Source organism: Lolium rigidum, chromosome 5 (assembly GCF_022539505.1).
Source record: "Lolium rigidum isolate FL_2022 chromosome 5, APGP_CSIRO_Lrig_0.1, whole genome shotgun sequence".
In the NCBI taxonomy this organism is placed as follows: domain Eukaryota; kingdom Viridiplantae; phylum Streptophyta; class Magnoliopsida; order Poales; family Poaceae; genus Lolium; species Lolium rigidum.
In genome coordinates, this window is record NC_061512.1 from 60896342 (window position 1) to 60923736 (window position 27395).

The 27395-nt window shown below is 42.9% G+C and overlaps 2 long non-coding RNA genes across 2 annotated transcripts; both read right to left on the reverse strand.

Moving 5' to 3' along the window:
* Nucleotides 1-7363: 7363 nt before the first annotated feature.
* On the reverse strand, nt 7364-11298 carry LOC124654697. The gene is made up of 6 exons (XR_006988426.1): nt 11107-11298; nt 10882-10934; nt 9388-9480; nt 9169-9242; nt 7907-8282; nt 7364-7419 (listed from the first exon to the last, which is right to left on the reverse strand). It is a non-coding gene; the product is annotated as an uncharacterized LOC124654697 (long non-coding RNA).
* A 13444-nt stretch (nt 11299-24742) lies between these two features.
* Nucleotides 24743-26746, reverse strand: LOC124654889. Its single transcript, XR_006988505.1, has 4 exons — nt 26497-26746; nt 26274-26381; nt 26059-26125; nt 24743-24963 (listed from the first exon to the last, which is right to left on the reverse strand). It is a non-coding gene; the product is annotated as an uncharacterized LOC124654889 (long non-coding RNA).
* Nucleotides 26747-27395: the final 649 nt, after the last annotated feature.

A 27395-nucleotide genomic window follows, 5' to 3' on the forward strand; every position in this document is an offset into this window, starting at 1 on the left:
AATATTGCTACTAGCATGCAAATAAGGTTCCATAGGTTTTTTAATTTTCGCATTAAACCATTCATGTCTTGACTCAGGAAATAGTACAAAAAGCTCACAGATGTTTTCCATTATGCCTTACTAGTGTTTAACAAGAAACAAAAAGATGCAATTGCAGGATCTAAAGGAAATAGCTCCGAACACACACACAACGGCAACAGAAAAGTACTTAGTTACATGGGACCGGAGTATGAGTTCCTTTTACCTTTCCTCCCCGGCAACGGCTCCAGAAAAGTGCTTGATGTCTATGGGTGCTTCTATTCTTGTAGACTGTGTTGGGCCTCCAAGAGCAGAGGTTTGTAGAACAGCAGCAAGTTTCCCTTAAGTGGATCACCCAAGGTTTATCGAACTCAGGGAGGAAGAGGTCAAAGATATCCCTCTCAAGCAACCCTGCAATCACGACACAAGAAGTCTCTTGTGTCCCCAACACACCTAATACACTTGTCAGATGTATAGGTGCACTAGTTCGGCGAAGAGATAGTGAAATACAAGTAATATGGATGTATATGAGTGGCAATAGCAATCTGAATAAAATATGGCAGCGAGTAAACATGCAACAGAACAGTAAATAAACGGAGTTTCGATGCTTAGAAACAAGACCTAGGGATCATACTTTCACTAGTGGACACTCTCAACATTGATCACATAATAAAACCACTCTACACTCTCTTGTTGGATGATGAACACCACTAATTGTGTAGGGCTACAAGAGCACCTCAATGCCGGAGTTAACAAGCTCCACAACATTCAATGTTCATATTTAAATAACCTTAGAGTGCATGATAGATCATTGCAAATACACCAAGTACTAACATAGCATGCACACTGTCACCGTCACACTATGAAGGAGGAATAAATCACATCAATACTATCATAGTAATAGTTAACTTCATAATCTACAAGAGATCACAATCATAACCTACGCCAAGTACTACACGATGCACACACTGTCACCATTACACCGTGGAGGAGGAATAGAGTACTTTAATAACATCACTAGAGTAACACATAGATGAATAGTGATACAAAACTCATATGAATCTCAATCATGTAAGGCATCTCATGAGATCATTGTATTGAAGTACATAGGAGAGAGATTAACCACATAGCTACCGGTACAGCCCTTAGCCTCGATGGAGAACTACTCCCTCCTCATGGGAGACGAGCAGCGTTGATGAAGATGGCGGTGGTGTCGATGGAGGAGCCTTCCGGGGGCACTTCCCCGTCCGGCGGCGTGCCGAAACAGAGACTCCTGTCCCCCAGATCTTGGCTTCGCGATGGCGGCGGCTCTGGAAGGTTTCTCGTACCGTGGCTTTTTTTTCTCGAGGTTTTAGGTCAGGGACCTTTAAATAGGCGAAGAGGCGGAGTCGGAGGGCTGACGAGGCGGTGACACAATAGGGGGGTGCGGCCCAGGCCCTGGCCGCGCCACCCTATCATCTGGGCCCACCAGGGCTCCCCTCTGGTGGCTCTCGGGTGTTCTGGAAGCTTCGTGGAAAAATAGGATGCTGGGCATTGATTTCGTCCGATTCCGAGAATATTTCCTTACTAGGATTTCTGAAACCAAAAACAGCAGAAAACAGCAACTGGCCCTTCGGCATCTCGTCAATAGGTTAGTTCCGGAAAACGCATAAATATGACATATAATGTGTATAAAACATGTAGGTATTGTCATAAAACAAGCATGGAACATAAGAAATTATAGATACGTTTGAGACGTATCAAAGGGCAGTAGAAGGCTGAATGTTAATGATGTAAGTCGATGTAGCGACAGCCTCAACCCAGAAATGCGGCGGAAGAGAGGAAGCAATCATCATAGAATGGGTAGTCTCAAGAATATAACGATGCTTACGCTCGGCGACACCATTTTGAGCATGCGCGTCGGGACACGAGAACTGAGTGAGGTTGCCCTGCTCAGCAAGGACACCACGCAGGTGCTGGGAGATATACTCACCTACAGAATCAGCATGAAACATATGAATAGGCGTGGAATACTGAGTATGAACCATGGCTGCAAATCGCTGATAAATAGAGGGCACCGTGAAAAATCATCAATGAATAAAATATATATCATGGCTCCCTTTTGAAGCAAAGGGAGCCGGACCCCAAACATCTGAATGAACTAAATCAAAAGGTCACTGAGATACATACACACTAGTAGGATAGGGAAGCTGAATATGTTTGCCTAACCTACAACCCTGACAATTTAAAGACACATCTCCTGAGACACACCCAGAAGACCACGACACATTAATGACGATAAACGGGAGCCACAAAGGTGACCCAGACGATGATGCCACTGCTGAAAAGAGCCAGTGACGGAAGCAACAACCGCAGGAGAACTGGCAGAGGAAGTGTCAGCGGATGGAACGTGAAGCCAGTCTAACTCCCATAGCCCCGGAGACTCAAGGCTGCGAGGGCCAGCTCCAACCGGGGCACTGTGTACGGCGGTCTCGAACGAGCACAAGAATCGGCGTCAAGAATGACGCGGCAACCAGAATCGGTGAGCTGACTCAGCGGAAAAAGATTTATCTTAAGACTAGGAACATGAGAAACGTCGAGGAACGAGAGAAAGAGGTAGTAGAGAGGGTGCCTCGGCTGGAAACGAGGAAGAGGTACCATCAGCCGTGATAACACGGACAAGAGAAATAAGAGAGCGAAGAGCAGAAAGAATAGAAGACGCAGAAGTCATATGAAAGGAAGCTCCAGAATCGAGATACCACGGGGATGACGTACCTGACTATGTAGAAGATGGTGGTCGCGTGGTGCCAGAAGAGCTAGGCACAGAACCAGCAGTAACCGTCGAGGAAGAGCACATGCGCGACGAGCGGACCACGAAGACCACGGTAATGTCACGATCGGACGGTGCAAGCTGCGAGAAGATCTGAAGAACCAGCCTACTTACGAGCATAGGTGCTGCGACGTAAGCTGGGATCCCTCCTCCGGCGGCTAGAGATATCATGGCCGGGCTTGCCATAGTAGGAGCGGGGAGGACGAGAAGGTCTTTGTCATACCACGAGGCTGCTGAGGCGGCTACGGCTCTGTACCGGAGGAGTAGAAAGTATCGACGGTAATGGAGACCGCAACGAAGCCGACGGCACAGGAGGACCACGAGCAGACGACAACGAATTCGAATTTTTATTTTTTTTGCAAAAAAAGTTAAAAAAAATGGTAAAACCGCAATAACTTTTGCATACGACGTTGGAAAAAAACGTATAATATATCAAAAAAATCCTGGGAAAAAGTTACATCCGAATTCACCGGGGTTTACCCGGTTAGCCAATTTTTAGATTCTCAAAATTACAAATATAAATATGAAAGCAGGAAGATTTATTTTTTGCTATAAATTATGGATTTTATATTTTAAATTTTTCAAAAAAATAAAATTAATAATTGCATCCATCATAAAGATTACTATTACTATTACTTTTACCCAATTTTAAGATTTTCAAATTTTTAGGTTTTAGGTTTGGCAAAAAAAATATTTGAAAAATTAAAAAAATTAAAAATAAAAAAATTAAAAAGTTAATGTTTATTTATTTATTCACGATTATTATTACATCATTATTTTTGTTTATGAAAAAATATATTTGAAATTCAAACAATAAAAAAATGTGACATCGACCAACATGTTAATAGGATTGATATGATACTAGTATCACATACATGTGCGCGTGGCACTTGGATGCGGGACGGAATGGAACTCGAAAGTTAAGCGTGCTAGAGGTGGAGTAGTGGGAGGATGGGTGACCGAGCGGGAAGTTTGACCACGAGTAAGTAATTTGACTAGAGATAAGTGTAGTTAGAGATAGAGACTAAGCTATTCAAATAACTGAAATAATAGAAATTCTGAAAAAAATAGAAAAAAAAGGAGTGAAAAAAATAGAAACCCAAATGAATTAATTTTTTTTTAACGAAATAGCCTTTAGTCCCGGTTGGGGACACAAACCGGGACTAAAGGTCCTTCGCCCAGGCGCACGCTAGCCGGCCACGTGGACGTACCTTTAGTCGCGGTTCGTAAGCAACCGCGACTAAAGGGGGGACCTTTAGTAGTTAGTCCCGGTTGCGCAACCACGACTAATGGCAGTTGCGAACCGGGACTAAAGCCCTTTTTTCTACCAGTGAGCACATTAGGTTTGGCACCCAACAGACGACGCTCACAAAGATGAGATGACTGATGATGAAACCAGCCAACCAGAATTGTGTGAAGATTATAGTCCACTGCTGATCAGTCAAATTGTTTCCAATTAGGTACAGGATATGCTGAGTTTTTATCATTCCTGCCACTATGACCAACATGAATTTCGATCGAAACATCAATCTTGACATTTGTCCGTTACAAGAATCTTCATTTTTTCCATTCCATCATCTCCACCGTTAGTCTATAATTAATTTTTTCCATTTGGAGAGTGGATGCAACCAGAAATACATTTAATATGTCAAGGGTCACACATTCAATGTTCAGGATTACCAGCAAAGAGATGGACAATGTTCTTTCTACAAAGACACATCTTCAAAATTCAACACTTGGTCTAACAACTATTATTATTGGTATGCACGAATTGAGTTAGGCTTAATTTGATGAGTGAGAGTCCACCAATGAGAATGCTAGCTCAAAATTTATTGCTACTTATGTAAGCTACTGACCAACAACATCACACAAAATGTGAGAGGCAAGAAAATTCGAGAGAAAGCACTTGCAACAACTAGGGAGCTATGGGCGATGCGCATGAATGGAACCTGGGTGCGCGCGCACCCAGTTTCCTACAAAATGAAAAAAATGTTATTTAAAAGTTTCAAAAAAATGTGAAGTAAATTTTTGCATGTACATATTATGTTGATACTTAATCGTGTGAGTTTTCACAAAAAAATACCATTGTATGTGGCCTGCACAAAAATGACAAAATGTCCAAATGAGAATAGTGAATAGGAATTTCTACTATTCACAGGAATAGGAATTTGCATTTTGTCATTTTTGTGTAGGTCACACACAATGATATTTTTTTGTGAAAACGCACACAAGTAAGTCTCAACATAATATATACATGCAAAAATTTACTTCAAATTTTTTTGAAACTTTTAAATAGCATTTTTTTGAACTTTTCATAAATGGGTGCGCGTGTACCCAGGTTCCGTTCACCATTTTCGGAGCTATGGGCTGCTTCTTTAATTATCTCACTGAACATAGAATCTTCTGGTGTCGGTGGACAGTGGCAGCCTCTTTGCCATTTCTATTCCACTAGATTTTGATGCGCGCCTTGGCGCGCGACCCCGGCATTTCGCACTAATGATCGTTATGTAATACACTGATAGTAAGATGAGATTATATGTGTGTTTTGGTGCATGATCATGTGAAATTCGCACCGATTTACAGTTTGTATAACAACAATAAAAATCTGGTGAAAAAAAGGTTATTTGTTTTTTAGGTTTTACAGAACGAAGTCGCTACGTGGAATCAGGATAAAACACAGCAAATCATAAACAACATATCAAACACTTGTACCCAATCAGGGAAGTGTGGGCTGGGCAATCCCCTGAGGAGATTGCCGAGGTCATTGCTTTCGATTGTAATTCTATCTCAGTTTAATAAAGGTCTCTTTCACCCGCAAAAAAGAAAGAAAGAGAGGAGTATTACTCTATCAGCCTGTGCAGTGGCCGAGGTCTGCGATCGGCCGAGATCGAGTTTCTTAGGATAGGAGGTAGGCCAACAGGGAAGAAAAGGAGAAGTTTCACTCTGTTGACATGCATGGCTATGAGTTTCTGTCGTTCATCAAGATCTGTGGAGGAAGGGGCTGGTCAATGGCAAGAAACCACAGGGAGGTGTCAGCGAGTCTCTTCTAGATGAAGAGAATCTGTTCGGCAACAAGCGGTCGGGAGACAGAGAGCTATCAGAGGGAATCGAGCCGAGCTGCTAGCAAGTGGTATGTTCCTCTTTCTTAAGTTACTAAAATTGTATTTCTCTTTGTTAAATTACAGAAAATAACTGTGATGTCCCCGATTTTATTTTCCACTTGCTTAATATGCTGAAATTTATTCTTTGTGCTTATCTGAATAAGCTAAAATCCAAAGAGCAAATCAAAAAAAAAAAATACACAGATACCATGTATGTTGTGCCCAGGTCAATCTATCGCTGATCTATGAGGAAGACCCATCAGCGGTCATATCAGTAATTCGCATGCCAGTAGTCTGCTTCCTGTATGATAATGTAGGATCATCTACCGAGTTAGCTAGTATTATTATCACTATATCCTAGAGCAATCTTTAGCCTCTGTCAAATGCACGTTACCTCTGTAAGCTTAATTATGCTTAGATCATTGATGTAATTTATAGTTAAAATCTTAGTTTCGTCAAGCAGTAAAGTTGGTAGCTAATATCCCTATTGAGCGAAACTGACATATTCCAACCGAGATAACACAAAAGGAACTTCATAGTATTTATCAAATAAATCACATAATCACTAAGATTTCCAGCAAATACTACTGAGAATACTTGCACTTCAGAGCCAGCCATTAAAACAATCAAGGTACACAAAAATTCAATATAAGAAGGAACAGGAAATTTAACTCTCTGAGCAGAGAGGGGATCCTAAAAAAAAGAACAATCATAGAAAACGTTAGCCAGTTATACACATATCTGAAATGCAAGAGCGTTGGTGGATAATAGGTCAGCCATCTAAATTCCCCGGGCACCAAAAATCATAATGCAAAAAAGGGACATGAAACTTGATGCCTTGAACAAAAACAAAGCCTGGAATCTTTATGTGCCCTTACTGATTCTGGTGTAAGGAAAATTGCAATGCTATGTATGATCCATTTTCAGGTCCCCATTTAGTTGATTGATAGGGATAAAAAATGCAGACCTGTGGTTTCTTGTGCTGTGCGAGAACATATAATTACAGACTGTATCTTCTTCCCATCAAGACCCAGTTTATATTCCAAAGCTATATATATCAAAGAAAGAGGAACCGAGTGAAACTGAAAAAACAAAGGTTAGCTTTTGAAATTTATGGAATAGTGAAAACCTCTTTTCCCATTTGGCATAACTACATGTGCTCTAACCGCTAAAATAGGAATATGTATCAGATACGTGATAGTCATGCCCATTTAAACGAAGCTAACTAATAAAGCATTTTTGTATTAATGAAGCAGTAAGGTCTGTTGGACTGAATCCAAGCGGCCCTGGCACTCGGTAACCTCCCACCAGTCCCAGCTGAGCAGGGAATCCTGCACTGCAGTCCAGTTGTACACGGCCACAACACTCTCCCGTTGATGCCACTGTGTCGTCCCGGTGCCGGTGAAGCGGTCGGCGAAGCGGTAGTGCAAAGGACCTCTCCCCATGCCATCGCTGATGCCACTGCATCCTCCCTAGCATTTCTATATTGACCTACAAAGAATAGTATAAAAAATAAATAACTCAAAACTGATTTAACTTTGAAGCAGTTCCTAACTAATTTGTATATTGATGACCTACAAAGCAAATCATCAGTATAAGCAGCTAAATATCAGAAAAAATAATTAATTAGTAGTCCACCAATCTTAAACATTACAAAACAAAATTACTTGTTAGGCAATAAGGGGGAAGAAAATATTGGGTACTTAAATCTGAACTTCCATCCTAGACTCATATGGTGCTTCTAGACGCACATGTACGGATGTACCTGTGTTCTATATGATCATTATTTCTATTCAGTCTAATTGGTTTTTGCTGCTGCATTGATACATCATGTCTCACAAAATGCCTTTTATTTGCCACCCACAGCAACCACATGTACACAGAGATCTGACAAGACTATGTTCAGCATAAAAAAAAATCAAAGCCACACACTAAGAAAATTAATGCAAGGAATGGACCGAATGAATCAGAGGCTCACCTCCAAACGACCCATCTCTACAGAGGCAACAATACCAAACAGGCTCAGGTGATGTTTTGATATGTCAAACCCAAAGGTGGGACAAACATGGCTCCATGTCGAATGTTGGTGGGAGAGATGGACCATGCCACCGTGCCACCCATCACTGATAAATCTGGTGTTGGCTATCATCTCCCATCGCTACACCACTGTAATGTTATTGATGGTGCGGTCAGACTGCTGGTTGATGGGTGCATCATGGTCGAGGTGAGGACTCTTGTAAATTAAAAGGAACCAAAAATCCATGTTTAACCCCATAAAGCATCAGGAGAAAATGGAATGGACAGAAAATATAACTTAGCAACCCAAGTGAGTTGTTTTGGTGTGCATCCTAAACCTGGAAAATTTAGTAGAAGACAAATTAGCTCAACTGGGATCACCATAGCAAAAACAGAAGAAACCAAACTCTGGAGATCACAAAAATTCAGTAGCACATGCTTGCTATGCAGAGAAGGAAAGTCATCTAAAACATCTACCTTGCAGAACACATCAATAGTAATGATACAAATAAGCAAAGTTTGCATAATTTGATTGCAGTAGCAGCACATGCTACTCTCCAGTGGATACAATATTACAAAGTATGATTAGCTAAATAGAACCCCAGATGCCAACATTGTGGATGTCAACATGGTTGGATTAACACGATCGAACCTGAGCACACAATGTTCGACATCAACACTAAGTTTTGATCCAAATCAACACTAACCACTGCTCTTGCAATTATATGCTCCCAACAAGAAACATTTAATGGTTATCCATCAGATGTTGAAGCAAAAAATTATATAGGTTCATTATTTATAACATGATTATAGCACAAAGCATCTGTATATTGACCTACAGAGCATAGAACCAAAAATAAATATCTCGAAGCTAATTTAACTTTTAGGCAATTGCTAACTCGAACCAAATCCTAACCAAAAGGAAAAGAAAGTAATAATTCATCTAACATAAATGAAAGAATTTTATCTGGGAAAAGAAGAGTCTGCAAGCTAGTCTCATTCAGGAATCAGGAGCATATACGAAACATGACGAAAAAGTAGTAAAGTGTTCTAAGTGGTGGATTATCATTTCTGCTAGAGAAATGCAATAAAATAAGATCAAATAATCTTGATAGCAGGTCTAAATTCGGAGGTACTAAATTTAAATATGGTGTTCTTGGTTAACATTTTTTTCAAACAACCAGCACACTAAATTAAGAAGAAACTGGAGAAAAAGGTGCAGACCTAGCAAACTTGCAGACCTGGCAATTAGTGAAGAGAAGGACTAACAAAATAGAAGAGAAAACCAATACATCCAACTGCAAATAATAAAAGGAGATTAGCATATAAACGCAAATCGAAACCAAACAATCGATTATCTAGCAGGAGAATAGCAAATGAATACACATCTGAACCAAAGCATCCTATTGTGGAGACTACTACAAAATAAAATAGCTATATTACCTGATTTGTGACATCCACAGTAAGCGCGAAAGGAAATTCAAAAGCATAATAGGGCTCTAGGGATCAGCATCATCTCCGTTGTTTCATACTCATCTAATATTTGAAAGGAGACACACAAGTATCAGTGCAAATGAATATAAATATAGTGGGCTGCAGCTGAGAAGAAACAACCAGATATATTGATATCCTAATAAATATCTTTGGGCAAGCTGAAATATTATTTTTGATATATCATCACAATAAATATCACCACAACAATTATCATAGTAGCAGGACAAGAGCATGGGCATGGGCATCTTGCATCGACTCGACGACTCGACGACTATACAGCGACTATACAGCGAATCAAAAACCATGGGCATCTTGCATCGCAACTGAGCCCCATGAGGCCAACTATAAACTTATTGTGTCAATTGGATAGGCATGCATTTTCTAAAGATTAGTTAAATCAAAGTTGCGGGCAATACAAAGCTTAATAACAACATTTTGATATTTAATGAAAAGTCAAATAGGCAAAGCTGTGCCATCTCAATAGAAACATTCTGACCTGAAACAACATCAGAAAGCTACCATCTCCAGCACGAGCGCTTATTAAGCAGATCATTTAGAAGATTATAATTAAATCCATGCATTTGATGTCAACTGAAGAAACATGTTTTAGTTTCTCTGGCTTACACAAATGAGCTAAACAAATTGGAAGGAGATAGAACTAAAAACTCCTCACAAACATCAAGAAAATGTGCAATAAGCAGCAAATATAATCTTTCTTGAAGGTTTTCCTAAAGAAAAACAATATGAACCTAGATGTAAACTTGTACCAAATGCACAAAAAATTACAAACCAATGTGCGATCATTAGCACCACTCAAAGCAAGAGTGTACCGGAGTTTAAATCTCTATTATCCATTAATGAAACAACATATTCCTGTGTGGCTACGAAGGCCGAGTGGGCATAATATTCAATCTTTATTGCACTTCGATGAAAACTGGTGGGTAATACACACAAAAAGCTGCATGAATAAGTTGTCACACATCTACTGTTGTCACACGTGACCAGAAGACCAAATCACATGAGAGAGCAAACGTTGATTAATATTTTACTTGGATTAAAATGTACCCAAACCATACCTACTGTATTTTCTTGGTTTATTTACGCCAACGGCAACAAATAATTGATGTTTCTTCACAAAACTACATAAAAAACCATAAATATTATCTAGAAATAACACTGACATGCCTTGCATCATCTGATATACACATAAGAGATGAAGCCTTTGCACTTAAAATCAAAATTACGTGGTTTTCCTTCTGCCAGTCTATTTAGCACAACTGTACAGAATATTGAAGCACCCAACAATAAAAAATCAGGTACAGTTGAATACAAGTATATGGAACAAAAGCTCATATGAAATCTCTCTCCATAACATGCTCTTATTTTAATTGCAAGATTACAAATAGCAGGATGGAGCATAAATATTAGCTAGATCGAACTCACATCCTGGAGCACCATAACCATAGAATAGCCCATGTACACAATTCGTCAAACACCTGGCAAGCAAAAATGTCATGAAGCCAGAGAAAACATATCCAAAGTAGATCAGATCATTCAACCTCACGGATAAAGCCCAAGGCTACATCCCTTTGCAAAGGAAAAACAGATCAAGCACTAAAATTTGATGGGGAAGGGGTAGGAGAGGAAGAGAGGAGAAGCAAAGAGCACCTAATACCGCCTGGGAGTGAGGATGGACCTGCCAGGGAGGTCGCGGTTGTTGTCGTTGTTTCCCTAGGCTAGCCCTCTCCCCACGGCCAGACCGGGTGGGACGATTGCGAGCTGGAGCAGCGGCGGCTCTGTGTGCAAGGAAGGGACCGAGGAGGGGCGCAAGCTCGAAGATGGATTGGGGAGGAGAACGTGAGGCGATTGGCGCGCGCTCGCCGCCACCGACGCTCAGGCACGCGGTCGCCGCCGCCGACGCCCTGGCGCGAAAGATAACGGTGTGTGGAGGTCGCCCGACCGGCTGGGCCGACCCTTGCTCGCGCCGGCGGAGAGGAGGAGGCCGGCGGAGAGGAGAAGGGGAGAGGCGGCGCGGGGTGGCGGCGGGAGGCAGCTGCGCGAGGGAGAGGAGGAGGAGCAGGTGCGCGACGACGCCGGGCCGGGCGGGCCACATGACCCATGGATAAAAAACGGGTTCGCGCGAGGGCCTCGTCCTGGACTACTCTACAGTGAAAAAATGGACGGACGAGATCCACCACCAAACAAGATCCAACGGCTACGAGGCTCAAATCGTTGTGAAGCCCCCTATGGGGGGCATCATATACAACGTTAGATGTTGGTGGGTGGTGGGAAATACCACCGAAGGCACCATGGTGTGCTGTTTTGCGAGCGGCTGGAGTCAGCATGGCGTGGTGAACTACCGTTTTGGATTTTGTTAAAGTGATGACATGCAAGTTCAATAAATCAGTGCGATATAAAATAAAGAGAAAAAGATAGACAACCTGGAAAGGCAAAATTGATTATCGACTGAAGGGCAAAACCGAGGAGTGTTGTAACGGAATAGTATCATAATTGAGGTTTCAATCAGTCAAATGGCAAAAGTAAGATTTAAATTGGTCATAGTGGCAAAAATGATTTTAAAAAACCCTATTTTCTTTATCTACACACTGAGAAAAATCATAATTTCTGGTGGTTAATATTGTTCTGACGCTTATCTTCCAAACATGTTCCGTTGCCGTGCCATCATTGGTCCACGTATTACCCACGAGCAGAGGATTTGAGAACCGTATCTACAACATGCTTGGTTTATAGGTTTACAATTATGTTTTTGAAAAAATATCGACAGCACATGCCCTCTCCGAGCTAATTCCTCATGGTCTTTTCTTCAGCAGACCCTCAGGATGAAAGGTTTTTGTCCGGAGTGGTGCACTTTGATTAATGATTTCGTGTCCGGAGGAAGCATTGCCATTAGAGTTAATTATGACATTGGACGTTATTTCAAGACACGGAAAGGCTTGCGCCAAGGCGACCCGCTATGGCCAATGTTATTTAACATTGTGGCGGACATGCTAGCTATTTTGATCGAGCGTGCTAAGTCTGACGGTCCGATTGAAAGAGTGATTCCACATCTGGTTGATGGTGGTTTATCAATTCTTCAATACACCGACGATACGATTCTCTTTATGGACCATGATCTTGAAAAAGCTCGGAACCTAAAATTGATTTTGGCGGCCTTCGCGCAACTTTCTGGTCTTAAGATTAATTTCCATAAAAGCGAATTATGTTACGGTGATGCTCAAGATGATGCAACTATTTATACAGAGTTGTTTGGTTGTGGGCAAGGTCAATTTTCCATTCGATATTTGGGTATTCCGATTCATTTTCGGAGACTTACAAATGCGGAATGAAAAATAGTTGAGGAAAGACTTCAAAAACGTCTTAGTAGTTGGAAGGATAAATTATTGTCTCTTGGAGGAAGATTGGTACTCATTAATTCAGTACTGACTAATATGGTACTCTATATGATATCTTTCTTTCTTCTGCCGAAAGGAGTCTCGCACAATCTCGAGTATTATCGATCCAGATTCTTTTGGCAAGGAGACAGTGAGAAAAAGAAATATCGGCGGGTTAAATGGAGCATTGTTTGTAGACCGAAAGACCAATGTGGGCTGGGAGTTCATGATTTTGAGATTAAGAACTCAACTTTACTGGGTAAGTGACTTTTTAAGCTTCTTACTAAGGATGGGGTCTGGCAAACAATCTTGAGACGAAAGTACATCTGCCTGAAAGCGCTATCCCAAATGGTATGAAAACCAAGGGATTTGTATTTCTGGGCGGGGCTAATGGCATCGAAGAAATTCTTCTTTCGCCATGGTACTTTCTCCATTAACGATTGGAAGGACATTTGTCTAGGCAATGTCCCACTAAGTGAACAGTATCCTGATTTGTATAGTATTTTTCGTCGCAAGAGTGATACCATTGCTGTTGTGATGGCTACCTCACCCCCGGACGTGACGTTCAGACGAGATTTGATAGGTCCAAGGTTAGTTGCATGGAACTCCTTACTACTTCTTTTGGATAATATACAACTATCGAATGCTCTTGATGAATTTCGATGGAGTTTACATGCTAATAGCAAATTCTCAGTAAATTACCTTTACAAAGCAATCCTACAATCATACACACCAGTTGATAACAACAAGAAAATTTACAAGATGAACGTAGCGTTAAAAATCAAAAAAATTGGATGGTATCTTCGTCGTGGGGTTATACTCACCAAAGATAATCTTGTTAAGCGAAATTGGCACGGAAGTACTCCTTGTGTGTTTTTTCATCAAGATGAGAATATTATACACTTGTTCTTCCGATGTCGTTTTACTAGATCTATATGATCGATCATCCAAGTAGCTTCCAGCCTTTATCCTCCGACCAGTGTTGACAATATATTTGGTAATTGGCTTCATGGTATAGATTGAGGTTTAGAAGACTTATTAGGGTGGGTGCGCTTGCAGTTATCTGGCTGTTATGGCTATGTAGAAATGATAAAAAAAATTAATGATAAAAATTGTTCTATCTTACAGGTTATCTACAGATATACCGGTATTCTCCGTTTGTGGTTGCCTCTTCAGCGGGTGGAGAATCGTGACCTCTGTACGGAGGTATGTAGACGATTAGAGACTACAGCGAGGGATGCTTTTTCCCTACATGGGTGGCTACATAATATGAAGATTGGAGCTCCACCTTCCACATAGATGCTTTACATTTTCTCGTTTCGATATGTATTTCGCCTATTTTTTGTGTGTAAAGTACTTGTCAAAAACTATGAACAGTTGTGTGCATCCTGGTTATGCAGAAGCTGGATGTAATTGCTTGGTCAAGTAATAAAGCGTCCTTTATGGAAAAACTCCTCATCCTTGGATAGCGCTTTTCTGAGTATAGCTCATTGATTCCGCCCAACAATTTCATGATCTGCCACCTAGGGACATTGCTTTGATTTGGAGAGCTGTTAGCTAGACTGCAGAACTAGTGTTTGTAGCATGTAGAGATTTATTTCGGCCCGAGTATTTTGGTCATTCTCGAGCAGCTCTCGACACTTGATGCATCGAAGCCTACAACGCTACAGCATGAAACACACACTGCATGACAGGTTAGTGTGTGGCACTAAACGAAGGGCAATTCCATGTTTTGTTTGGTTCACTCCACTTTCTCAATAAGCTTTTTTAGCATCACTCGTTCTTCACGCACAACAATTTGAGCATGTTGGAAGGGCTTTGCTAAAATCGCGTGGAAAAACATGAAGATGGTTGGTAGCTAAGGAGAAATAATTTTATACATAGGTAATCAATCCAATAGTTTAGCCCCCTGGAAATGTGTTTCCAATGACAACGGAATATTGTTAGAAACCAAACGAATGATGGGGTCATGCCAAATAAATGCCCGAGGGTCATACCCACATCAGTAGCCCCCCGAGTGACTGGCCGAAGAAACTTCGGGCAGGGACTAAAAATGTGTCTTCTGCTTGAATCTTCGTTTTCGCCAGAAAAATCTTGACTTTCTTGTAATAGTAGCATCTTCGCCCCCGAGTCTAAGCACGGATGCTAGCAACCGTGTATAGACTCAAGTTGTACTACTCGAATCTTTTTTCTGTCGAAGCTTTCCGCAAATTGTTGCGGTCATCCGATATATCTCCTTTCATCGGGTCTTCATCTCTTTCAAGCAAGATTTAATACGTAAAGGATATCGAGTAACGTGCCCAGTTTTACTGGTTAACTGCCGATGGCAAAACAACGTTACCCTACACAGAATCAAGTCCCCACGCATGATTCTGGACTGTGCCAAAAATCTTCGAGTCCATAACTTTTATCGGGTGTGCATTCAGCACTCCCGATGGGAGTAGCCCATGAGTCTGGGCGCGGATGCTTGCAACCGAGTGCAGACTCAATCCACACCACTCAATAGTTCCAGTTTTTCTTCGGATACTTCTGATGCAATCTCTAGTGCAAAAAGTCTTTGAGTCCAAATTCTATCGGATGCGCGTTGACCGCTCCCGATGGGAGTAGCCCCCGAGTCTAGGCACGAATGCTTGCATACGCGTATAGACTCAAACCGATCCACTCGATAGTTTTTAATTTACTTCGGATGCTTCGCGCGAAGTCGATACTCCTTGTGACATCACTGATGACGTAGCCAATGCTGTGGCCTGATTGACAAGACATGACCTGACGGGCCGACCCTACTTCTGCACGGTCAGTTAGGAAATGACTAGTGCTTGTGCATTGACCGAGGCGCCTCCTTGATTTCCGCGCGTAGTGGGAGTAATGGGCCGCCGGTTTCATCTTTTTTACTTGGACACGTGTATGATTGGATCCTTGTCCACTTCCCCACGATCACTAGAGTTATGGCCACGATTACCCAATAGTTCCTGCTATAAATAAAGAGCCTTTCACCATTGTTACTTTTTACGCCTCCACACTACTCGTCTTCCACCTCAGTTCTTCCTCGCCATCATTCCTGCTTCCAAGAGCTCAAGCACCATGGGCAAGAAGAAGGGAACCGCTGGTCCAGGTGCTTCCTCGGGCGCTTGCAAGGTCAGCCGTGACTGGTGCGCCTCCACCATTCCAACCGCGACGTGAACAGGCTGCGCACACTTGGCTTCATCTCATCTGCCGATTCTGACATCCGCCTCCCAGGTTCATCCTCTCGCCCAAAGCCTCCTAAGGGATTTACTGTTACTAGATGACCCGGTGCGCCCCGGCGCACGGGCAAAAGCGAGACGATACTGTAACCATAAGTTTTAATAGGTTGATGTTTATGTAATTATCCAAGAATTCAGTAGGTATCTGAGAATCCTTAAACCTGTATAATCAATATATTTCAGGGAGAATAAAATCTTTCAAGCAATTGTACACAAATAAGTAAGAGCTGCTTCCTTTAAGCAAAATCTGCATATGGCCAAGTACATATCTCCCAACATTACATACAAATACATGTACCCACAGAGCTATGTAGGGTATCCCCACGTAGTGATGCACCCTTTCCACATGCATATCCAAGCAAAAGAACAAAAATGCTGCAGTGAGCATTCAAGAGATTAGTACAAATAAACTACTCCCTCCGTCCCACAAAAGACATTTATCTGGTACATCAATCTCTGATATTTAGAAAGTGCATAGAGTTTCAGTATAAGCTAATTTAATTTTGCTCGGCACTGTAAATTAGCTTCTTGATGAAGTACAACAGTCAATATAAATATTTTGATAGTAAGGAACGTACTAATTCCTTGTATCCTACAGACTTACTTTACTCTCATCTAATAGATCTGAAAAAGAGAAAATGCATATGAAATGGCTCACCTGAACTTAAAACCCAGTAAGGAAGCAAACCTGTTAACATGGATCATTATATGATTCTGACATCCAAAGTAACCGCTAACAATGCAAGAGTAACTACATCGGTTATCTTTCTAATTAGTAATTACCCAAAAGTTGAAAATCTGCAATACACCATTACAATCTATTTAAAATAAGGTCCATGAAATGACGAAGACAAAAGAAAATAGCCAGGATGATTCCTAGTTTCAGTTTCCTCTTTAATTCAGTTGCGATAGATGAATAATATCATAGGCAAAGCAGGAAAGTCATCAATATCAGCAGACCATACCTACATTCGTATGCAATGCACATCACAGGAAATAAATGTTGAAATATTGGGCCTACACTTAGTGACCCAAATTAGATTTCAGTTTTTCCTATAAATCTCAAAGCCCACATAGTGGCAGCCTTGTGAGTTTGAGCGCAAGTTGGTGGCAGCTCACTAGGGAGTGGCAAGAGGTGGGAAGTTTAGTCCCACATGGAAAGTTGGGAGGAAGTTAGACCACCTTATAAGGTGGGTTGTTCCACCACTAGTAAGTGAGTGAGAAAAGGAGTGCTACACGCGCGCGCTCCTCCTCCTCCTCGCTCGCTCGTCTCGACTCGACTCGACACGTCACGTCACGTCACGACGCGCGCGCCGCGCTCGTGGTGAGTGGATTGAGCCTCGAGCCGAGACTTTCCTTACTTTTTGCAGCTCAGGAAAACGAACAGAGTCCTAGACGGACGCGTCGCAGTTAGTCGGTTCGGGTCGCTCCCGGATCGTGGGCTATCTGTAACCGACTCGAAACGTTCGTGCGACGTGGGCGTGGCCCACGTTGCCTAGGGTTTCCCGAGCCTATATAATCTCCTGCCCGGCTACCGCAGAAACACACCGAATACACGAGTTAGGGTTTCCACCTCTCTCTGCTTGCGCCGCCATCGTAGCCTACCCCATCCCGCGCGCCGACGTGCATCGGCGAACGGGAGAGCAGGTCTCCGGAACCGCTCGTCCTTGCGATCCTGTACGGGAGAGGGCGAATTAGGTTTTTGGGAAGCGCTCTGCGCGGCTGCTCAAGCTCTTCATCACGGGTCGCCTTCCGTCCAAGTCGGGCGGTGCTGCCTACCGTCGTCTTCAACGCCGTCTACTTCGACCCGTCGTCCCTGTCGTCAACAACGTTGTCATCAACAACGTTACTGCTGCGACATCATCTGCTACACCTCCACCAGATCGGTACGTGCGACATATCTCGATCTGTTTAGCGATGGATGCTTTACTGTTTGTCTGTCTTGCTACTCATGTTGATTAGTGCATCTAGTATGTTCGAGTTTCACATGTTAGTAGTTGTTGTCATCATGTTTTATATTCTGGAATTAATCATGGAAATTGTGCCTAATTATCCAACAATCCAAAAACCTAATTGTAGGCAATTTCTGAGTTAACAATGGCTGGTTTTTCCGATGCACCGAGGCCGGATAAGTTTACCGGTGTGCACTTTAAGAGGTGGCCAGTATAAGGCCATGCTCTGGCTTACTCATCTGAAAGTGTTCGAAGTTACTGATGGTTTACCTGAAGGAACTATATCTGACCAAGATCAGAACAAGTTCAAGGAAAACAATACTCTCTTCGTCGGATGCGTTCTAAGTATCCTTGCTGATCGTCTGTGTGATGTGTACATGCACTTAACAGATGGTAAAGAGCTCTGGGATGCACTTGAATGCTAAGTTCGGTGCAACCGATGCGAGCGATGAAGCTGTACATCATGGAGAGCTTCCATGACATCGGGATGGTTAACAACCGTTCTGTAGTCGAACAAGCTCATGAGATACGAGTGCATTGCGAAAGAGCTTGAACTCCTTAAGTGTGCCTTACCCGACAAGTTTGTGGCTGGATGCATCATCGCTAAGTTGCCCCCTTCATGGAGGAACTTTGCCACAACTCTCAAACACAAGAGACAGGAGATATCGGTTGAAAACCCGATAGCATCTCTTGATGTTGAGGAGAAAGCTCGGGCTAAGGATAATGCCGAGAAAGGAGAGGGTCGATCTAGCGCCAACATGGTGCGGAAGAAACCCTACAGCAAGAACAAAGGGAATAACAAGCCCTCCTTCAATAAGCCTATGAAGACTACAACCTTCAAGAAGAAGAAGATGATGAACAAAGCGAGATCCGAGCTGCTTTACGTGTGGAGAGACTGGCCACTTTTCTAAGGACTGTCCGGAGAGGGCGGACCGCAAGAAAAAGGGGAGACAAGTCAACACGGTGACCGCTAGCAATGCTGATGGGTACGGTAATCTCTTTCCTGTTCTTTCGGTATTTCAATCTCCATGTTGGTGGATTGATACGGGTGCTAATGTTCATGTGTGTGCTGACATATCCATGTTCACTTCTTACCAGGTCGCCCGGGATTCTTCCGTCTTGATGGGGAATGAGTCACATGCTTCTGTTCGTGGTGTTGGCACGGTAGATCTGAAGTTCACTTCGGGGAAGCTAGTGCAGCTGAGGAACGTGCAGCATGTCCCTACTATGAACAAGAATCTCGTTAGCGGCTCCCTTCTATGCAGAGATGGGTTTAAGGTTGTTTTAGAGTCGAATAAAGTAGTTGTTTCCAAGTTTGGACAATTTATTGGTAAAGGCTATGAGTGCGGAGGCTTGTTCCGCTTTTCGCTTTACGATTTCAGTAATAAGTCTGTGAACCATATTTGTGGCAATATTAGTGATGATACCAGTGTTTGGCATTCTCGTTTATGTCACATTAATTTTGGTTTAATGTCTCGGCTATCCAGTTTAAGTTTAATTCCGAATTTCACCATTGCCAAAGGTTCTAAGTGCCATAGTTGTGTACAATCAAAGCAACCTCGGAAGCCGCACAAGGCGGCCGAGGAGAGAAACTTGGCACCTCTAGAACTCATACATTCTGATCTATGCGAGATGAATGGTGTGTTGACAAAAGGTGGAAAGAGATATTTCATGACATTGCTTGATGATGCGACTAGATTTTGCTATGTTTATTTGTTGCGAACTAAAGATGAAGCTTTAGACTACTTTAAAATTTATAAGGCCGAAGTTGAAAATCAACTAGAGAGAAAGATCAAGCGTCTTAGGTCGGATCGTGGTGGCGAGTATTTTCCTAAAATCTTTGATGAATTCTGTGAGGAACATGGCATTATTCATGAGAGGACGCCTCCCTATTCACCCCAATCAAACAGGGTTGCCGAGAGGAAAAACCGCACGCTGACTGACTTGGTTAATTCCATGTTAGCCACTGCTGGTTTATCTAAGGCATGGTGGGGGGAGGCTTTATTGACTTCATGTCATGTCCTGAATAGAGTTCCTAACAAGAATAAAGATAAAACCCCTTACGAGGAGTGGGCTGGGAGAAAACCATCACTTTCGTATTTGCGCACATGGGGATGTTTGGCGAAAGTCAATATTCCAATTACTAAGAAGCGCAAACTTGGACCAAAGACAGTGGATTGTATCTTTCTAGGTTATGCTCCTCGGAGTGTAGGATATAGATTTTTAGTAGTTCAATCCGAGGTACTTGATATGCATGTTGATACTATTATGGAATCTCGTGATGCAACATTTTTTGAGAATATGTTTCCTATGAAAGATATGCATAGCATTGCTAGAATTTCTACTGAGATAATTCCTGAGTCTAGTACATCTAATGAGTATTTTGAACAATCACATGAGAATGTTACTGAGAAGGATGACAATGAAGTTCCTAAACGGAGCAAGAGACGAAGGATTGAAAAATCCTTTGGTGATGATTTCATTGTGTACCTTGTGGATGATACTCCCACGTCCATTGCGGAGGCATATGCATCTCCGGATGCGAGATGATCGGAAAGAAGCTGTCCATAATGAGATGGACTCGATTCTTTCTAATGGAACTTGGGAGCTATCGGAACGACCCCATGGATGCAAACCTGTGGGCTGCAAATGGGTGTTCAAGAAGAAGCTAAGACCCGATGGTACTATTGAGAAGTACAAGGCGCGGCTTGTAGCTAAAGGCTACACACAGAGAGAAGGCGAAGATTACTTCGACACCTATTCACCTGTCGCTAGACTTACTACCATTCGAGTACTACTGTCCATGGCTGCCTCCTATGGTCTTATCGTTCATCAAATGGACGTAAAGACAGCTTTTCTTAATGGAGAGTTGGAAGAGGAAATCTATATGGATCAGCCTGATGGGTTCGTAGTAAAAGGTGAAGAAAGAAAGGTGTGCAAGTTGCTGAAATCTTTATATGGCCTAAAACAATCACCTAAGCAATGGCATGAGAAGTTTGACAGAACTTTAACTTCTGTAGGCTTTGTTGTCAATGAGGCTGACAAGTGCGTTTACTATCACCATGGTGGGGGCGAAGGTGTTATACTATGTTTGTATGTGGATGATATTCTGATCTTTGGTACAAACATGAAAGTAATACACGAGGTCAAGTCTTTCTTGTCAAAGAGCTTTGATATGAAAGATCTGGGAGAAGCTGATGTGATTCTGAACATCAAGCTGATTAAGAACGAGAGTGGATTACTCTAACGCAATCCCATTATGTTGAGAAGATCTTGAGCCGGTTCAGCTATATTGATAGCAAGCCTTCTTCAACACCTTATGATCCCAGTGTGACACTACGCAAGAACCGGAGGATTGCCATAGATCAATTGAGATATTCTCAGATCGTTGGCTCACTCATGTACTTAGCGAGCGCGACTAGACCCGACATCTCTTTTGCTTGTTAGCAAGTTGAGTAGGTTCATGTCGGACCGGTACTGATCATTGGCATGCACTTGATAGGGTCATGCGCTACCTATGTGGTACTATGAGTTATGGGATTCACTATTCAGGGGCACCCAGCTGTGCTTGAAGGATATAGTGATTCAAATTGGATCTCGGATGTAGCTGATCCGTACGCCACAAGTGGGTATGTATTTACCTTTGGAGGTGGCGCGGTGTCATGTAGATCTTGTAAGCAAACCATATTGACGAGGTCAACTATGGAAGCAGAACTTCTTGCTTTAGACACAACCACCTGTTGAATCGGAATGGTTGCGTGAGCTCTTGATGGACTTGCCTGTGGTTGAAAAACCTGTTCGACAATCCTTTTGAATTGTGACAATCAAAGCTGTAATTGTCAAAGTGAACAATTCTAAGGATAACGCGAAGTCATCAAGACACGTCAAGAGACGTTTGAAGTCTGTCAGGAAATTGCGAAACTCCGGAGTAATAACTGTTACATATATTCAAACAGACAAAAACCTGGCAGATCCCTTTACAAAGGGACTATCACGTAATGTGATAGAGAGTGCATCGAGGGAGATGGGTTTGAGACCCGTTGATGTTACACCATAGTGGTAACCCAACCTTTGTGATCGGAGATCCCGTGAATTAGGACCTGGGAAGAACAAACTAGTGGTTTAATTGAGGAGAGTATTATGTAACCCTCTCTATGTGAAGATGCACAACTCTCAATTGCTGTAAGGCAGGTTGGCAACAAGCCTTAATGTGTTTATGTTGGCTATATTAGCAAAGATGTTGTCCTACAGAGCATTCTTGAAATAACACACCTATATGAGTCTGATTGTTAAACGTCGTAATCTATGAGATTTGGGTGATCTCTAGTAAACTCATGAAGAGACCACGAAGTATGACGCATATGCTTCACCCGCGGGGTAGGCTACTGGCAGCCATGTACTGGTCATGACTTTGAGTGAAACCCTGTTCACGCAAAACTTGCAATTCAAGGCTTAGTCCATTGTTCAAGTGTGAATGGATGTAGCTTAAGGTTCTAGGCGGAAGTTCAACTTAACAGTCTCCGCTGAAACACTGGTATATAAACAAGCAGTGAGTATTGGTAAATCTCTAAATGGGGATTTGAGATCTGGTGGGGGATTGTTGAAATATTGGGCCTACACTTAGTGACCCAAATTAGATTTCAGTTTTTCCTATAAATCTCAAAGCCCACATAGTGGCAGCCTTGTGAGTTTGAGCGCAAGTTGGTGGCAGCTCACTAGGGAGTGGCAAGAGGTGGGAAGTTTAGTCCCACATGGAAAGTTGGGAGGAAGTTAGACCACCTTATAAGGTGGGTTGTTCCACCACTAGTAAGTGAGTGAGAAAAGGAGTGCTACACGCGCGCGCTCCTCCTCCTCCTCGCTCGCTCGTCTCGACTCGACTCGACTCGACACGTCACGACGCGCGCCGCGCTCGTGGTGAGTGGATTGAGCCTCGAGCCGAGACTTTCCTTACTTTTGCGGCTCGGAGAAAACGAACGAGTCCTAGACGGACGAGTCGCAGTTAGTCGGTTCGGGTCGCTCCCGGATCGTGGGCTATCTGTAACCGACTCGAAACGTTCGTGCGACGTGGGCGTGGCCCACGTTGCCTAGGGTTTCCGAGCCTATATAATCTCCTGCCCGGCTACCGCAGAAACACACCGAATACACGAGTTAGGGTTTCCACCTCTCTCTGCTTGCGCCGCCATCGTAGCCTACCCCATCCCGCGCGCCGACGTGCATCGGCGAACGGGAGAGCAGGTCTCCGGAACCGCTCGTCCTTGCGATCCTGTACGGGAGAGGGCGAAGTAGGGTTTTTGGGAAGCGCTCGCGCGGCTCGCTCAAGCTCTTCATCACGGGTCGCCTTCCGTCCAAGTCGGGCGGTGCTGCCTACCGTCGTCTTCAACGCCGTCTACTTCGACCCGTCGTCCCTGTCGTCAACAACGTTACTGCTGCGACATCATCTGCTACACCTCCACCAGATCGGTACGTGCGACATATCTCGATCTGTTTAGCGATGGATGCTTTACTGTTTGTGCTGCTGCTACTCATGTTGATTAGTGCATCTAGTATGTTCGAGTTTCACATGTTAGTAGTTGTTGTCATCATGTTTTATATTCTGGAATTAATCATGGAAATTGTGCCTAATTATCCAACAATAAACATTTAAATATAGCAACTCATGGCATGCCTGAAAGTCTGGACATTCATACCATACATAGAAAGATTAATTTCATACTTCAGGCTTACAGGATTGCAGGTTCTTCCACTAACAGTACAGAGGACATATTATGGTCACTGCAGGGAGTGGTGTCACAAGGCAATATGACATTCCTTCACCATGGCGTAAAGGCTAAAATACTTCTACTACATAGGTTCCAGCTTCCCTCTCAGATAAATAAACAATGCAGGAAGAAACAATGCAGGAATAAACAATGCACCAGACCACCAATTCCCTAGCCACAGTCCTGCAACAATATAAACCCAGCACATATAGTACACTAAGAAAGCAGCCGAAGATAAAACTCTCGCGAACGGTTATCACCATTCATGATGAAGAAAGTAAATAGAGGTATTCACTTCGGTATTCTGGACAGCAACACCATTCATGATGAAGAAAGTAAATAGAGATATTCACTTCGGTATTCTGGACAGCAAGTAAGAGGTATTCACTTCGGGACTTTGGGCAGTAACTAAGCATCATAATTCCCTGCTTGCTTTCATGTGTACCAACTGTAGTACTCCCTCCGTCCCGAATTAGGTGTCGGAGGTTAGTATAAAACCTTTTTTACATTTCGGCCCTTTTTATTCCGTAAACGTCACCAACCGGTACCCCCGATCGAATCTTCCCCAATCGATTCTTGCATCTTGGCGGGCGTAGGCGGCCTCCCGAGCTCGCAGCCTCCCGCCGGCGGACTCGCGCGGCCCTCACACCCTCCCGCCGGCGTATTCCCGCGCCCCTCGCATCCTGACGCCGGTGGACTCCCTTGCCCCTCGCAGCCTGGCGCCGGCGGGCCTCCCCGTGGAGCTCGCAGCCTGGCACCGGCGGGCCTCCCCGTGGAGCTCGCAGCCTCGCGTCGGCGGACGGGCGGCCTCCCGCCCTCCGTGCCGGCGACCTCTCGCGCCGCAGGGCTAGCGGACTCCCGCGCTCCGCGGCCACTTCTGGAGCCGCCTCTCGCCGCTGCTGCTGGAAGCCGTTGTCCGACGCTGCTGGAGGAGCTCGAGGAGGACGAAGATGCTGGAGCCGCCTCTCGCCGCCGCTGCTGTAACCCGGTGTCCGCCGCTGCTAGAGCTCCCCTTTCACCGCCGCTGGAGCAAAGGAGGAATGCCCCGAAGCTGCTGGAGTGGAGGGGGTGGAGAGGCGCGGCGGTGTTGGGGGACTGTTTCAAGTTGGCGATCTTGCCGTCGAAGACCAGCACGTAGCTACAGCGCACGTCACATCCAAGGAGAGCCGGAGTTAACAACCTGCAGATGTTGGATTGTTTCAGATCAATATTGTCTATCTGGTGTGAAATTTAACTGTAACTCTGTGATGAAATTTGACTGTACTAACCTGCTGTAAACATTCATGAATTACAGTAAGCAGAATCATTCATTCATTTAACTGTAAGCAGAGCCCTTATTCACTCATGTAATCAGAGCCCCTATTCATTCATGAATCGAACACAGTATGTACCAAGGGCATTTTAAAACAGACTAACTATGTACCAAGAGCATTAAGCAAACAATAGTTGTGCAAACAATACTGCAGACTGGGTAACAGAAAAAGTGCAGTTTCAAATTTCAGCTAAGGTTTTGCACAATGTTATATGTGCTGCTAGACTGAAAATATTTTACTGACAGCGTGTATGCAACATTTAAGGGTAAACTCGCATACTAACTATGCACCAGATCTTTTCTTTATATTCGATTATATACTTCCATGCCAGCAACAACAGAAAATATTAGGGTAACGAAAATTCTAGTCAAATCTCATGCAGATGAAAGCTCTAGAAAAAATTGGCACAACACTTTCAGTAAACTGACATAATTGTTGCTACCTTATAGCCTTGACGAAAGAAGGGAACGCGGTCAGCCGAAAAGTGTTTACTTATGTATGAACCAAAAAGTACCATCTTCAGTTTCCATCAAAATTTTAAAATCTTAACAGACAGCACAGAACTAAGAAAAGTGACAAAGCAATTGTGTGGCCCCAAAATAAGAAGGAACTAACAATACCTAGCAGAAGGAGACCAAGAAACATCCACAAGTAAATGACATGCTCCCGAATGTAAAATCTAGTAGCAGCAGCAGGAAATTAGAGTTCTATAACAGGAATATATGCCATGCTTAGTAACTGTACACCGAAGGTGATTCCCAGTAGGTTCATACCAGAATCTCAATTATGTGCAATGACACTGGGAAAAGGACATACATACGATTAAAATTTTGAGTTCACATTGTTTTAATACCAGCAGAAGATGACTCCTTTTTCATAAACCACAACTACCCAAAGAAAACAATCAGAAAGCACAAACGCAAAAACAATAGTGTGATTATTTTCAAAAAGTAGGGAAATACCTTATAAGTGGATTCATCACATGCCTAGCGAGACTGTAAATCCCAGTACCAGCAGTCCATGAGAGCTCTAAAATAGGAAAAAAGGTAATGTCTAGTAGGCCGGTCCATATCAGAATCTCAATTGTTTGTGCAATAACAATTGGAAAAGGACTTAAATACGATTAGAATTTTAAATTTGCAAATTTCTTATACCAGTATCAGAAGGCTAGCCTTACCATAAATCCCAATTACCAAAAAACACAGAAATAAAACAACACAGTGATCACCATGATAGCAGCTCTCAGATCCCTGCTACTTCCCTAGTGGTGCTTCTTCCCATGATGCTGAATCACACACACACACACACACACACACACACACACACACACACCATGCCATTAGAATGAGGACACACGACATCCAAATACTTGAAGAATCAATGATTATGACGAAACATACCTATATGTGAGACTTTTTGAGGAGTCACTCCCTATAGTAACAAATAATTCAAGGGCTTTGACAGATTCTGTTGTAGAATGCCATACACATGGTTGTGGAAGGTTTGTAGAGACCTCATTTAAGACCTGGGTATTTCCTTGCAAGTGAACTTGGGCTCGTGTCTTGGAATTCAACAATGTAGTCCTTATTATGATCCTGCAATCATCATATGAAAAGGAAATATAAATCTATTATATTCATCACAAAGAAATCACCTAACTTCAGAAACCTCCAAAATTTTGTATATTCATCAGAAAGAAATCACCTAACTTCAGAAACCTCCAAAGTTTTGTCAGTGTCAACTAAAGACCACAATAATTTACACTTATAAACAGCTAACAGACCACAATAACCTCCAAGTTCATTTTGTGGCAATTAATCTAAACCAACTGGGTTGTAAAAGAAATCAACAATGGTCTGATTTGAAGAAAAGTAGGGAAATACCTTGTAAGTCGATTCCTCACAGGCCAAGCTAGAAATCAGATATGCTCACCGAGAACTAAGCCAGCCGAGGGGACAAAATAGTTCACTCGGGAGTTGTAAATCCAGTAGCAACATGCAATTAGAGCTCTGGAACATGAACAAAGGTCGGGTTGAGTAACTTCATGTACTTGGGCTGTCCTTTTTAATCATTTATCCATTAACCATGAAGCAACTTCAGTAGCTTCAATCAAACATACATGAACAAAAGATAATAATTAATGTCCTTGCATCAGTATAATCATATCAAATGAACACAATATTTGGCAGCTTAAATGCTCTGCAAATAAAATAAATCACAATCCCATGGATATGTATACTCGCGTGAAGAACATGAGAGAGACTTGTGCACTGCCAAAAGAACATGGTAACCTTCAGTC